This window comes from Echeneis naucrates, chromosome 13, assembly GCF_900963305.1.
Source record: "Echeneis naucrates chromosome 13, fEcheNa1.1, whole genome shotgun sequence".
In the NCBI taxonomy this organism is placed as follows: Eukaryota; Metazoa; Chordata; class Actinopteri; order Carangiformes; family Echeneidae; genus Echeneis; species Echeneis naucrates.
Window position 1 is genome coordinate 22638737 of NC_042523.1, and position 15961 is coordinate 22654697.

The window sequence follows — 15961 nt, forward strand, 5'->3', positions numbered from 1 at the left end:
GAATCTGAGTTGCTCATAGCTGTGAGTGTGCATTTGTAAGTTTGTCTGTCTAAATGTTGGCCGTCATGAAAAGTCTGATCACTAAAAAGTAAAAAGGAGTTAAAAAATGCCCTTTGTGGCAGCGATGCAGCTGTGCACATAAACCTAAAACAGGAGTTGGTGTCTGTCTGTGTCCTTGTTTGTAATTTGGTTGAAGTGATCTTTTGATGTTATTTACAAATGTAGAAATCTGCAATATACAAAGACCTTGTTGTATCTCCTGTTAATACGATAAGAGGATATTACATTTTTGACACTTCTCATTGAAGCTCTGGCAGAGATGCTTACGGGTTATGGAAAGATTTTCTGGCTGCAGCCCAGTGACATGGAGACAATTTGTGCTTTCAGCCTAGTTCCCCCTGCTCCCCCCCTCCCCTTTGTTTACAGCTACATCACCTCTTCCACTTTCCGTTTAAGCATCTGCCAAGACAAATCCGGCACATCTCAGGCTGCTCAAACTGTGCAGACCTTGGTGAAGTACCTTTCCCCGATGCCATCCAAGCCCACCTAGGTTCTCAATAAGCCTGCCAGTCTAGATGAAAACATCAGTACTCTTCTCAGGTTTTTCAAAAAAGAAAAAACAAACTACAAAGCAGAAAGGTCTCTTTAGGTGTGGTGTCAGGACACCATCGTGAGCACATCGCCATGCTCCTCGCCAACATCAAACGGTTGGCGTGGGTTTTGCCAACCAGCTGGTGCAGATGGCTGGACTCAAATTGGACATTTTTAATGAGAGGCAGGTAGAGCATTAGCACTCTGGGGTTCGGCACCCAGGAGACCACAGCAACACACACACCAACACATACATACATGTAGCTAGGAGGTGTGTGTGTGTGTGTGTGGGTGGGTGGAAGTGTGTGCACATGCTTTAAGGAGCATGGGAAAAAAATGTAGCCATCGCAGACTCTTGACAACTTACCTCATCCTACAGACGTATTCCCATATCTACACACACACACACACACACATAAATAGATTATCAGCCCAAAGCCCAGTCAAGCAGTACACCATGTCAGAGTTAAAACAGCATAAGACAGGCTCATATCTCTGTTACAGTGCTGGCGAGGGGGGGAATTCTCTCACTCTGGGGTGGAAAGTGGGGGTTAATGGGTTCATCAGCTGCAGCCATCAGCAGGCTACTTCTGCCACCTAGTGGGCTTTTCCTTAAAATGTTGCCCTGCTATGAGAGATGGAGGGACATCATGTAGAAACAGATGTAAAGGAGTGTGTGTGCATGCTATCTGGTGGACACTGCATTATGCTGTAATGAGACTTATATTTAGGAAGGAATAGCCAGTGTGTGACCGAGTGATGCAGGAAGGTGGCAAATTATAACAAAGGTATCAGCAAATGGCTTGATTATCTCAACTTTGTTAAATAATCAAATCAGAGACTTCATAGAGCAGCTCAATTCAAATAAAAGTTTTTTGGGGGGTTTTTTGTTTGTTTGTTTTTGTTTTTTTTTTCACATTGATTGAAATGTCAATCAGCCATACAAGTCCAAAATTTTCTTCAACACACAATCAATGAGTAATAATGTGGTTAAAAGTAGACTAAACTACCATTGTAGTGGCCTGTGCATTGGTCAATTTCATCAAAACAAATAGAGGAGTTAAACTGAAGGAGGTCAACATCATTCAGCTCATTTAGTTAAGGATCTCACTGTTTCCCTTTAACATATAACATGTATGACTGAACATGTCTGAGCTTTATCTTATCATGAAACATGCGGCATCTGTGTTAGCCTACATTACCAATCAGTCATAAATCTGAAAGAAGAGAAAAGGAGATGGCTGTAATTACATTATGGGAACCATTGGAGTGTTTTTAAAGCTTGACTCAGCTTTAGAGATGGAAAGTCAGGACATGCTGGTTCATTCTGTTCTATAGTTTTGATCCTGGCCAGTTTTTAAACCGTCTCTTGTGACTTTATGAAAGTATAATACAAGAAAACTGCAGTCCCACCTTGTTCATGAGAGCAGTTCAACTTCAAAGTGCTTTTTGGAGTATTATTAGAACATTATGTTTGGATTTCACCAGGATAATCTCATAGACAACCATCATTTCCTGCACCCATGACCAGAGCTGTCACAGGTCACATTTCTGTGTCAGTATTTACAACAAGTATCCAGCAGAGGTCTGTGTTCAGCAGTGTATGTCCTCTGCAGTGAGAAACAAACCTCTGTCAATGGTGCTGCCTTCAGTGTTCTTGTAATTCTCCTTCTCCAAGGGCGAAAAAAGACCAAAGCAAACCAAATATATTGATCAGATTCAATAGAGTTCAGGTATACTTATGTAGAGCACAATGGATTCTATCAATGCTACGTTGGGGGTGAGGTTGTGTTTGTTTTTTGGTTGTTGTTTTTTTATTTATTTTTTTGGTAAGTTGAATTGAATGCTGCTGTTAATAATATTTAGAATTCAGTGTAATTTTAAACTTGAAAACAAGTAATTGAAGCTGTCTAGTTAAAAAATAAACTCTCAATTGACTTTAGACTCCTGGAAGAATGCCGATAATCACACGTGAAGACGCGTTCAATCAATGAATGAAATGAAATCAGAATTTCCTCCTGCAGGATGACCCTCATAAATATTTGTTGACTATACAGTCCACATGTAACAGATAAAATTAGAGACTGCACATATCACAAGTTTGTGCAAAAATAAACCAAAATAATCACATTTCAAAAAGTGAATTCCTTTCCTCTCTGGAAAATAAGCAAAATGGAAACATGGCCAGTGAATGATAGTGATAAAGGCTGAGGTGAATTATAATAATGTTTGGGGTTTTTCCCCATTGCTTGTTTGCTCTTTCTACCTTTCCATAGAAACTTTTCATTCATTTAATTGTGTCCAGTGAACTTTAATAAAAAGTTTACTTGTTTACTAATAAAAACAGTACTTGAAGGCAGCAAAAGTCAGAAATTCAAAACTGACACTTGGACCTTATCTGAACGCACCTCAGGCAGTGAACTGTTTTATTTTGTTTGTATTGGATCTTTAGTTTGAGCCAAACTTGAACCAACTTTGCAATTTTGTTTCTTTTCCGTTGTTACTGGTAATAAATCCCCCCTTTCCCACTGCTGCATGAATTGTCACATTTGTTTGCAGACTTTAACTTGGTTTTAAGTATTCTGGAATATTTTTGGTGGCCGAGCATCTGTCCAGTGTGACGCAACCTTTTCCATGTGAGAGCTTTCATTTACTATCTGTTCATAATTATCGCTCCTTTGTTCTGGCTTCATGAGGATTGGATTTATTGGCTACGTGACACCGCAAAAACCAAATCCTGCCACAGCAATTTGATAGATGTCGAAGAGGTTGTATTTGAAAGCAGTGTATTCCTCTGGGAGACAATGATTAGCAGTTACAGCGAATGAGACTGCAGCACACTGCTCCGGACAGGCCCACAGCAGGCAGCGGATAAAATCATGGAAATGTTTATGAACTTGATCTTTAGCAGCCACAGATGTTTATGGAGAATAATAATAATAATTATTATTGTTGTTACTATTACGCACAAACTCATGTCTGTGCGGTTTGTGGGTATATTTGCTGGAAAATTAAAAAGTGTGTAGAGATGGGAACTTGGGGAAAAAAAAAAACGTTACAAATGAGATTAAAAATGTATACTAAGTAAGTACTTTATGTCTTCATCATACATTACCATCATTGCTCACGTGTTTGAATTGTGAATGGATGATTTTATTATGATAGCCATGCAAAAAATGTCTCAATATACCTTTAGCCAAGAGGCAGTTGAAGTTTTTAATTTTTACAAAGTTACAAGGTTGTGTGCTGAGTTTATCAAACAGTTAGGAATTACTAACTAATTACTTACTACTACTTACTTACTAATTACTAACTGTAAAGTTATTAGTGTCTTTCTCAGTTTTTTTTCCTCTTCTTCTTCTTCTTCTTCTTCTTCTTTTCTTTTCTTGTGTGGGTCAGCAAACCCGTCACATGAATCTCCATAATTATCCGAGTCCATAAACCACAGCTTTTTCTCCTGGACCCGTCTCTTTTGTAGCCCATAAACTTGGATCATATGGGTTCACCATGGGTTGAAATCAGTCACAGTCTGTCTCACTTAAGTCAAGCAGACAGGGATGATGGGCTTTAGGAAACCATTCATTGTGGCAAACATACACTTTTCAGGCCCCATTGAAAAGTTGACCTGCTGAAATAATATGAGGGCAGAGTATCAGTTGCATTTATAGATCACTGCACCCTCGTCTTGTCTTTTGTTGTTTTACCTCTCTTAAGTTTCTTCCTTCATGTGAGCCATCATAACAATATTATACTGTTCCAACAAATATTTTATTAATAGATTTTTTTCACCTTTCTTCTAATAGTGTGTAAAAAAAACTATTAAAGTTTGAATTTTAAAAAGGAAGTTAGACAAGACAAAGACGGTGAGAAATTATCTTCATTCAAGTGTTTTGACTTTATGGTCACTTTTTAACTGTTTACAATCTAAGGAAATGTTAGGATTTTTTTTTTTTCTTTTTTCTCATAATTTCAATCAACCTAATCTCAATATTTCTTAGATAGCAGTTAGCTAGCTTTTTGTTTGTACGTCTATATTACAAGGCATAGTTTCATCACAAATACTTAGCTGCACTCATATTTACTTGGACCACACGATTGTTTTCTTCTGGCCCCGTATTCACTTGGTTCCAGGGTCCAAATCTGGCCCACATACAGCAGGATTGTCAGATGCTACTTCCACATCTGGACCAATTCTGGCATGAACACAAAAAAATCTTCCCGCTGCCTCAGGATAACAGTCCTAATCTGTCCAGATGTGTAAATATGTGGAACAAAGTCGGCCAACAACCCAATGTCTTCAGCTACCAATGTTTTTGGACATCTGCTTGGCTCTGCCAGAAGCTGCCTTTCTGTCCAAATGTAGTGAAAATGTCAACCAGATTTTCAAAGAGATCTGGTGAAAATCTGGAGTTTGAGTTGGTGAGGAAAATTTGGGTGCCACGAAGTTATTATTGAAACAGGGCACAATGAGATGGTTCAATCAAAGAGCACAAGTGTAGAAAAATTGACAGGAATATGTCGTTTCTGTTCATTTCATGTTGATGATTGTTACATTCTCCTTCAGCATTCACCTGATGCCAACTCATTTCTTTTGACATGTTGCATTTCACTTTTGTTACTACATCAGATTGTCCAGCTCGGCTAATAAGGCCTAAAAACCTTTTCATGAGTTTACTTCAAATTTCTGCCATTTCCACTCGAACTGGAAATAGCAAATGAAATTGGCCAAATTCATGCACACATTCAAACACACCTTGGATCAATCAGTATCCATGGAAGGGAGGAAAATAGGGAACATTACGAAGGAAATAAAGGACAATATTGTGCAAAGGCAGCAGGAAAATAAATAAAAATAAAAACATAGAAATATACATAAAATCTTTAGAATAGTTGGCTGATTACTGATAAAGAGAGGGGTGTTGTTTGTTTTACCAACTGATTTGAAGTTAAAATGAAAAAGAATCTAAACTTTACCTATTATTACACTCTATTTTTATCAGTTAATTTTAGTCTGTATTGATGGAATCAGTAATAACTTGTATGAGTCTCAACTGGCTAATGTCACTTTTAGGGCGCCATTTGTGTTTTTCTTACCAAAAAAATAAACACAAGGCTCAGTGTGAGTGCTGTGTATTTGTTTCTGTCATATGTGTTATGTGCACATCATGCATGTGTATAAATCTAAATGGTTTTATATTAAATGCACGTATTTACTTTCGCCTGTATTTCCGAGTATCTGCAGAGCATATAAGAGCTCGTTTGTTCCCATCCAGCTTGTATATAGTTGTGTGTGTGTGTGTGTGTTCTTTCATCCCTGCCAGTATTGAGCCAAGGGCCCATCTGGCTCCTATGAGGGCCCTCCTTCACGGTGCCTCAGCCTGATTCATGAGCGCTGGACAGCCTCAGCTGCTATTCCACTTCCACCGTTTTACATCACATACCTCTCTCCAGAAAAGACTGAGCATACCTCCCAGTTCTGAGGCGGCCCCCCTGCTGACAGACAAGTTCTACTGAGACACTGCTTCTCTGAGTAGGTACAATCCCCTGCATCCGTCAGTTCACTTTACAAGAGTTCTGCTTGTTCTTGGACGTGGGAGTTATCCTGCAGAGCCCTCGTTGTCTTTCCCCCTCAGGGATTATCAATTTGACAGAGCGCCATGGACCCCGTCCGCCGCCCCAGTTATGGAACGATGTGTGTGGATACCGCAACCACCTTTCCCTTCTTTTGTGTGATTGATTTCTTTTTTCTTCCCTTTAAATAACTGCATCGTAATCACTCGCTTACTTTCTTTTGTCTTTTCAACTTTCACACTCGACAACATGACGTAACCGCAAACGCAGAGCTGCCAAGTCGGGCCTCAGACTCCCGGCCAAACCTCACTGCATTGGCCATGTAACCTGAAGGCGATTCTGTTGCACAACCCGAAGCCGTGAGGAACTTATAGAGCCTCAGATATGCACCCATAGGAGCTCCCCCTGTCATCACACTGCAACACCACAGAGCCACAGATGAGACGACAAAGGCAGATAAATGGCATGAATTGCTGCTGATGTGACAATGTGGCATGCTACGGGCGAAGACGCTGTACAAAGAAGCACACTGTTTCTACAGCTCTGTGCATTGTACGATATGACTGTTCTGAACTAAAAACACTGCGGGATGACTTCTTTCAATGAGATGGTGTTTTTCCCCTTTTTGTTTTCTTGTGATTTACTGATCACACTTGGCATAAATATAGATTAGAGGTTGTCAGGTCTGACAAGTAGGAGCATAACTTAACAGCATGCGAAGTTTTAATAAGTCCTTTTAAGTTTTAAGTCCTCAACTCACACCAGATCTTTCCACGCTGAAAAAAATCCCATGATTGGTTAGTTTAGATAAACTGTTTGGTCATTTCACATTGTCAGAACCTAAAATGAGTTGGCAGAATGTCCAAACGATCCTCACGCTTGCTAGAGTATTATTTTACTTTCCCATAATGCATTGTATTCGGCTCAGGATTTCCCAGAAAGCCTCTATTTTTCTGTTTTGAAGAGAGTTGCATAATGGTTGTTTGTTGTGTGTCTTTTTTATGCATGTGTCCCAGATGAGTCACATGGTCATTCTCTCATAAATAAAACAGTGTGAGTCATGATGGATCATGGACTCCATATCCATGTCAGCCACTCCCCATAGTCCCTGGACATAAAAGATGGATTGTCATATTAATATAGACATCTACTGGTTTAAATGTGGCAGCACTAACAGTAGGATCGTGCAGTAGTGGATTCAGGCTGCAAACATAAATAAACTGTCAAAATAAATGAATTAACCTACTCAGTTAACAAATTAAAAGTTAAAAAAATGAAGTCAACCCAACGGATCTGACGCCAACATCAACCATCAGTTTGGGAGTTCCAGTGTCAAATTTAGCTGTTGCCATTTTACTTTTGAAACCTGAAGAAGCCACATTTGGAAGAGAAGGTGGGGCTGAGGAGGAGTGAGAGGTGGATCTGACTGGGTGGTACGGTCCGTCACATGGTAGCACCCTCAGGCTTACGCTGATTAGTGGTCTCTCTTCCTTTCAATGGAGGCGTCCTTTGAGAAAGGAAGACTGTAAACTAGAGACTGAGACCGTAAACTCATTAAAAAAATGTTTACTTAGCTAATAAACCAAGTAAGAAGACATTTCTACATTGATTTAGATACAAATTAAGTTCATTTTACCACCAATGATGGCTCCTGATTGCCAGTAGACAGAATACAGCTTTTAGCCGCTCCAGCATTGGCATCACTTTGCCAACTCATTTTTGTACCTGGTAAGGAGTGAGTCAGAAGAACAGGGTGTGCAACAAGAACTGAACACTGAGCAGAAAAACCTTGTGACAAATTTGGCCTAAAGCTTGGCAATGCTGATGCTAAGCAGAGTCTGGGATCTGGCAGGCTGGAAGTGGCTGAGGATTTATGGAGGACTTGGTTGTGGGGCTGTAGTGCAGCTTGTGGAGGTATGCTCTGACTCCAGCACACCTGTCTCCACTCACACACATGGAGGTAGCAGAGACGTAGCAGGTTAGGAAGACACTGAATATTACGTTTCATAACCAGATTTATTCTCAAGACATTTGGACGTAAAGGATGAAAAAGCAAAGTTCATGCAGTAAAGAGGTAACAGGTGAGAGAGGATGGAGGCCATTTCAACACTTTTATTATTATATTTTGGATGATACATCAGTCCTAACTTATAATGTAATAACATTAGTTTTTTTAAAGAAACAGTATTCTAGAAAATGAGATAGATACCTCTCCACCCCTGGTGATGTAGCTTGGTGCGGGTGGACAGGTTTTGTTAGCTTAGCTCTGTCCCCCTCTTTCCACTCTTTATGCTAAGCCAAGCTAACCAGCTGCCGACTGTAGGGGAAAACTCAGCATACAGAAATCAAGCCCTGCTCATACCTGGCAGTGATATGCATCTTCTGAGGTCCTTTTACAAGCGTTTGGCTCAACGTTAAGTCATTTGTGTTGACTGATGAAGGGGCTGATTGAATTGCTGCGCTGCTCTCAGCTCTGCAATAAAACCAGCAGCAAAGGAAATTTAGCTAAACTATTCCTTTACGCTAACATACTTTATAAGAACAGTTAAATTTGTTGTCAATTTGATTTGCCCAATGCAGTCCCCATGATGAAATCCCTTCCTGTTATCCAGTAGATTTTTCTTTTCTCCCAGGAAAAATAACAACAAATGGATCATCAGTGGGAGGTAAAAGTAGGAAAACAGATATGGGTAGTTGCTGCTTTCTTGCTTTAAACTGAGTCATGGCTAACGTCGTATCAGACAGAAGTAAATCCACATGAGCTCAGTTTGCCGACACATGTCTCTCTGTTGGTCCAGATGACTGTCAGGAGGGATTAGGCAGAAACAAACCCCTGCTAAGAAGTCTGTTTTAACTTGCAATGTTTTCAGTGCTCTCCTGTTTGTGCTCGCAATCAACTCTCAATAGCGTCACCTGCTTTTGTTGAGATTATTTGTGGAATATTATTGTACTGTGATGTTATTGCTGGTCCTGTGAGTTGAGGAAGGTGCTGCAGGCAGGAGGCCCTGAAGTCACCGTCCTGTTTCCGACAATTTATTCACACACACATTATACACACAGGACATGTGATGGGCTCTGAGCAAAGGACCGCCCAACGATCGTTGCGAGTTAGAGAGCAGAATATCGCCGTCATTTCTTCAAAATTCCTTGTCTGAATTTGTCTGTCCCGCCCCTTTATCTCTGACCTGCGTCACTGTCTGCCTTACTTTTTCCTGTACAGAGAAACACATGCAAGCACACATACTGTAACTTCCACTGACACACACAAAAAAAAAACACTGTACATATTGTTGTCTGTAATCCTTTATGCCTGCTCTGTCTCTTTCCCTCACGTCATTTCTCTCTCATCATGTGATTCCAAAAAAAAAAAAAAAAAAAAAAAAAAGAATCAAGTCAGTCTTACCTTTTCTGTTGGGAATTTTTGCTTGGCTCCACTGCTGTCAAAACAGTCTGTTGGCACAGGTTTTACCCTGCAAGTGATTCTCGTACACAAAATCTGTCACTTCAAAAGTAGGCTGGTAGTTTCCTCCGTCACAAATGGCGGCTGCAATTTGCTTGGACTCAGGTCATGGCATTCAATTCCACCTATGTCAAAGGTTTCCTGATGGCTAAATTTACAGATTGGATGGCAGAAGAATCTGTCCTTGAAGCAACTACAATAAATGTTTGTCATAAAGGAATAGTTTTCTTTTGGAAAATAAACCGACTCGCTGTCTCACCAAGAGCTGAAGGAAAAGATTGATACCACCCATGTGTCCATCCACTAATTAAGCCACAGCCAGAATATTCTTAATTTAGCTTAGCGTAAACAGTGCAAACACTGGAAACATCCATATGGAGTCCACGGGGTGGGGTATTGGACAGTTTGTTGGCCAAAGCAGCTTTTTCTTCATGTTTCCAATGTCGATGCTAAAATAAACTGTTTTCCAAGAACTATCCCAAACGCGTCTGTTATCATCTCCCAACTGCTTCTGTCCACGCCGCTTTAGCACCTTTTAGTTCACGCTGATAGGACTCACTGATGTCTCCGTGCACCAGAGCCAACTGTTTGTCGTGACTGAGCTCTAAAAGTTGAACCAATTTAAATAGCCATATAAGTTGTTCACTCATGCAAGCATTTCCTAAGCTACTTGATGATATGGTTTGAAAAACTGCTGAAAAATAAATAACTAATCCAATATCAATGTAGCTGTGCTGTGGTAAAGGTTTTTGGTAGGTTTCAGCACAAAAACAACCAGACAAGTTTAGGAAGAAGATCATAGTTTTTGGCATAATGAGTTTTTTTGTTTTTGTTTTTGTTTTTTTTTTCCTCAATAAGAAGTACTTCTACACAGATACACACATAGTTAAAGTTGTGTAACAGTAATGGTAACACTAAACACTAAATAACATCATAGTACACCCTGACCTCCTGACTAGGGCCAGGGGTGACACTGTGGATGTAAAAACCTCACATGACTTCCCGCCTTGCTCCCGTTATAATTACTAGAGGACCTCGTAGTGTGACATCAACCGTTTTTTGATGCATTTGCTGAAAAGTCTTCACATGACATGCAGTTTCACATGACGGCTAGACACTGTTTAATAATTGAATTACTTAAGGTTTGGAAAAAGCTGCTTGCACAAAGAATAGGATTGTTTGATATCAGTACTAATACCTTGACTTTGATACCAATTCTGGTATCCTGTGTGGCAGCAAACAGCCGATAGACAAACTGGCAGACTCACTAAAGAGGCATTTGAAAAAATCAGAGTCAGAAGTGAGTTATTCACATTTGTTCACATATAGCAAATCTTCCTTTTGGTGGCTGCAGTATTTCTCTTTGTTCCCCTTTTAGTTCATACAAAGTAAATCTTGACAGTTTATTTATTACCAAGGGCCAACTGCAGCGTTAGAGCAGTAAATATGTTGAGATAAAACAGCGTTAATCATCAGACTAATGGACTTTGTAAGGGCTGTACCTGGACACAGCTGTTTTCTCAGATAGAAGCTATCAGCATGCTAGTTTCCTGATCTTAAGCAAGTATGTGTCTTCACCCACACACACACACACACACACATAGTTTAGCACACATTTGCTAAATGGCACTAAGTAAAAAGAACAACGACAGCTGGTGTAAGTTTTCAAATACTTATTATAACCACATTTTTGGATAGATTAAAATCACAACTTCATTATGACACTAAAGGAACCAACAAAAGTTGTTTGCATTAATCTTCTTCAATCCATTTCATAAACAGGGTGAGATATTTGTTTGACTGATTAGTTGACTTCATGTCCACCTGGAAACGTCTTTGTCCTCTCCCAAGAAAACATATCCAGAAATTGCCATTAAATATATACACATACAACATACAATAGCACAAATAAGTGTAATAAAGAAATAAGAGAGCACATGTTGAGAGGCTTGAGAGGAAACATTGGGATCAATCAATCACCAGAGTCAACAGGCTTCATCCTCTGAGGAGCATGAATCTTGGTTCAAAGTTTCATGGCGGTCCGTCAGGTACTTGTTGATATAGATTAGTGCAATAGTAGGCTGACTATTAAACGCTGCCATCTTTATAAGGTAGAATTGAAGAGCCAGAAAGCATTTTAATATAGTTTCAGCTCAGACGAGAAGAAGAGAAAAAAATTAATTATTTAAACACAAAACACATTTCGGTCGCAGGGAGGAAACATTGTAGCCCCAAAATGTCAAACTTCCAGAGTCACCTGAGTAAAAACGGTGTTGTTTTTAAAACTAAACCAACATCCTTTTCTTCTGAGGCAGGGGGGGTTGCCTGTACTAATGGGTTTTGAAAGGTTCTGCAAAGCCCCGGAGTGGTGTATTCAACCCGAAGGAAGTCAAATAAGCTGAAGTAGAAACATGTTATGGACCAACTGTAGTTCGCACAAGCTTTTTACATGACAAAAAACATTAGTGAGCAGACGGAGATGAGACTGAATGTTTAACAAATGAGTGATGATGGGAGTGTATCAATTTACAGTTGTGGATCATCTGTTGCCTGTGACTGCCAATCTCTCTCTCTCTCTCTCTCACCCATCATCCTTTGCACCCCCCCAGCCCTCGTAGATTCCCTCCTTCTCCCCTGTCGTTGTGTTTTTCCGTCCGGAGGTCCAGAGGTTAAGTTGTCCCCAGCATGTGTTAGTGCTCAGGTCAGCAGCAGCCAAAACCTGTGATGACAGAGTGTGTGAACACTGGGGAGTGTCAGGGGTTAAATGTGTGTACAGAGGTTGTATGACAAAGCTGGGGGTGTAACGAAGAGACATCCCCCAAACACTTCCTTCCACCTGGCGACCTCCTGTGAGGAGAACGCGGCCTGATCGAATGTTTTGTGGAGTGACATGTAGTTAAGTACCGGTTGCCAAAGTTATATCTGGAAAAAAATAGAAGTGAGCCCACAGAAACGAAATGGCTTAGAAAAACAATAAAGGACGGTTTCCATCCAAATGTAGCAAAAACAATTTGAATGAATTCAAAGAAAAAAGAAAAATTAGCGCCAGTTTCCTTTTAGTTTAACAGTATAGACAAGTGTGAGACAGCTGCTGTTAGAGATGGGTCCTGATATGATTTTATCAAACATCAAGATAAAAAAAACATCATTACTATCCACAAGTGACTCAAAAATTGTATCTAACTCATCAAGTAGTTTATTAAAGAAGAATGAAAGAAGGAAAATATTCTGTTATGAATATATATTTATGTAAGAACAGACTTAGTGTGCTATTTTTATTTATTTTCCTTTATTTATGCTGGAGGACATTTCTGCAACATTTCTAACCAACTTGGTTAATATTGTTTGATTGTTTTTCTTTCCTTTTATAGATAAAGTGATTTCAGGATGTTTTGGGTTTGAGGCAGATTTTCATGATAAATATCTCCCACACACACACACACACACACACACACACACACACACACACACAGTGAGCCAGTGTGTGAAATGCATGATTATCTCCAACTACATAGCCGCTTCTGTGCAGCCATAGCGCGCACAGAGACAGAGGTTATCAGAAAGGGTTCACACATTGTCTCTGAAACACACATACACACAAACGCACACATATTGAACACAGTGAGAATGACAGAAGCAGCTGCTGGCATGATCTGGAGGTCATGTTGGATCACAACACCGAGGGGAAAAAAACAAATTCTTAAACCCAGGGGGTTGTCTGAGACTTGACTTATTGGATCACATGGTTATACGGGGCTATATGAGTGTGTCCTTCGATGTGTGTATGTGTGTGTTTTAGTAGAATGAAAAAACATAAAACAAAGATCAAGTTGCTGTGCGTGTGTGTAACAAGATTTAGCATCAGAAATGTTTTAGTCACTCAGAAGTCTGACAAACGCAGTGCGACAGTCTCAGCTCTCATGATGTTTAACAAAAAAAAAAAAAATAATATAAATGATCAAAATGGAACCCAGACAATAATAACAAAACTGCAGTGGTGTTCACACAGGTCTGAACAAGAGTGCCAAGATTTCAAGATTAAAAAAAAAAAAAAATCCGAATTGAATCCATTTGCTTCCTTAACAAGTGCCTGACAAGTGTCAGTGATCTATTTTGAGTTTTTAGAATTTTTTTTCCTTTGTGGAAATGCAAGAAAAAGTACATGTAGAAAAAAAATTCATCCTATTTAATTTGGATTCATTTGAATATAGCTGTGTGTGGACCTGTTGGCAGTTGGGCTTCCAGGCAAACGTCCAACAATCCAAAGATTTGTCATTATTTGACAGTATGAAATGTCATTAAAATAGTTCCATTTAACTACACTCTGGGGTGTATTAAAGAAATAATAGGCTTTTCAGTGCAGGGGAGGCTTCATTAATAAAAGTAATGTCTCCGCTTTGGAATTCTGCAGGTGTGATTTGTCTTCATCTTTAATGGTACGGACTGATTAAGAAAGCAAACAGTTACTGTGCGTGTGTGTGTGTGCACTTGTGCTTACACGCACTCGAATCAACATACATGCTGTAGTGTGTATCTGCAGGAGTGCTTGTGCGCACCACAGGTGATTAGACGCCATTGCTTGTACTTTTCCAGAGAGTGTGTGTGTGTGTGTGTGTTGGCATGTGCGTCCCAGTGTCCTCTCATTGGCTGAATTATTCAGACTTAGCAAACAGAGCTGACAAGACTATGAGTGATCCCTAACGTTGTTATTGACTTAGACCTTATTTATAGACTGTGTGGTCCGGCTGCGCAGCCTGCACACAGTACCAACCACCCCCCCCCCCCACACACACACACACCCACCCAGAAGCCCCCACAAGCAGACACGATTAATCAGAAGAATGTTATAATTAGGTTTAATACCCCCAGGCTGCGTGAACGCACACACACAGAAACAACACTATGTGAACATGAACATAATGTATGAATGCATGTGGTGCACAAACACACACACAGAGGGGGCCCTGTGTGTGTGCGCGCATGTGTGTGTTGCTGGGTGGATGGGTTGCAGAGGTTTTTTGGAGGGGCTGGGTACGCTGTTTGTCCAAAACGCTTTAAGGCGCGTTCTCTTCATCTGAGAGGTTGTTCAACAAAAGTCAGTTTGTTGCAGGAGCGGGGGTCAGTGGGGTATTAATACACACCAATGCAGATGTCTGAACATTTACAACCATCCGTGAGAAAGCCTGTTGTGTTCTGTGTCAAATCTAATGTCTGGTGATCCCCATTTGGCCGGGCCTATTTTGGTTGGAGGGTTCACATGAGCGCCTTCAAAAGTACATATTTGTCTCCGAGATTCTTCTATACAGTGAATCACAGTCACTTGCTTTCTCTTTCTCAAGTCATGACAAAAATAAATACAAAGGCTCCATTTAGTAATTATCACTGGGTGGACAAAAAAGTGAATAAAACTGGTGCTATTTTCAGAGTTTTTTTTATTTTATTATAAATAGTAGAGATAATGCGCTTGTACATATGACATTATGTCACATCGCTTTGTCAAATAATAACAAAAAATATTGTAATCAAAGGAATGAAAGGACTGGTTCATTCTAACATAGACAGATGGATATTGTTTGTCACTCACTTGTACAATGTGGAAATGTTCTACAGTGACATGGTTGACAGACAATATAATTGTGACAATAAATATGTCCAGAACGCTTGAGAAAAATGGATCACTTTTTCAAAAGCGGAAATAGGAAACAACAAAAACAACGACAATAAAACACAAATAAAAATAAAGAGGTCCCAAGCGAAACAAAACATAAAAAAAAAAACAACACAGAATACAATTTTGGCTTTGTTATTCCTGGTCATTTTCTGTTTACTTTGTTATTCCCTTGATCCATTCCTCTCCTCGTGACAATGTGCTGATTTAAGTCCTCACAAATGTGGTCCCATCAGTCTACTATTACAGCCATATCAACAGTCTTTCCTATTTATTTTGGACCCAAAGGCCTTCAAAGGCACATGTGTTGTTCCACTGATCCAAACTAAATCCAGAGTATGAGTCGTGTTTCGTAAGACTTTCAGAGGCATAATTTTTTTTTTAATGGTGAGGTTGACTCTGAGATACATGATATTGCACTTCTGGTCAGCTGGGAGAGTCGCTATCTTCAGTCTTAGCTCTCTCAAGTGTCTCTCGGTCGTGACTTGTGACCTGGTGGCTTTTTCTCTCCAGGAGAGGATCTTTTTAAAGGTTTTTTTTCTCCCTCTCTCTCTCTCTCTCTCTCTCCCACCTTTAAACCCTGTGATCGATCTTGCCTATCCCCCACCCTCGCCTTTATAGCCACTTCTCCGCTGCCCTCTACTGCTCTCTCATCTGTCACTTTCCCTAAA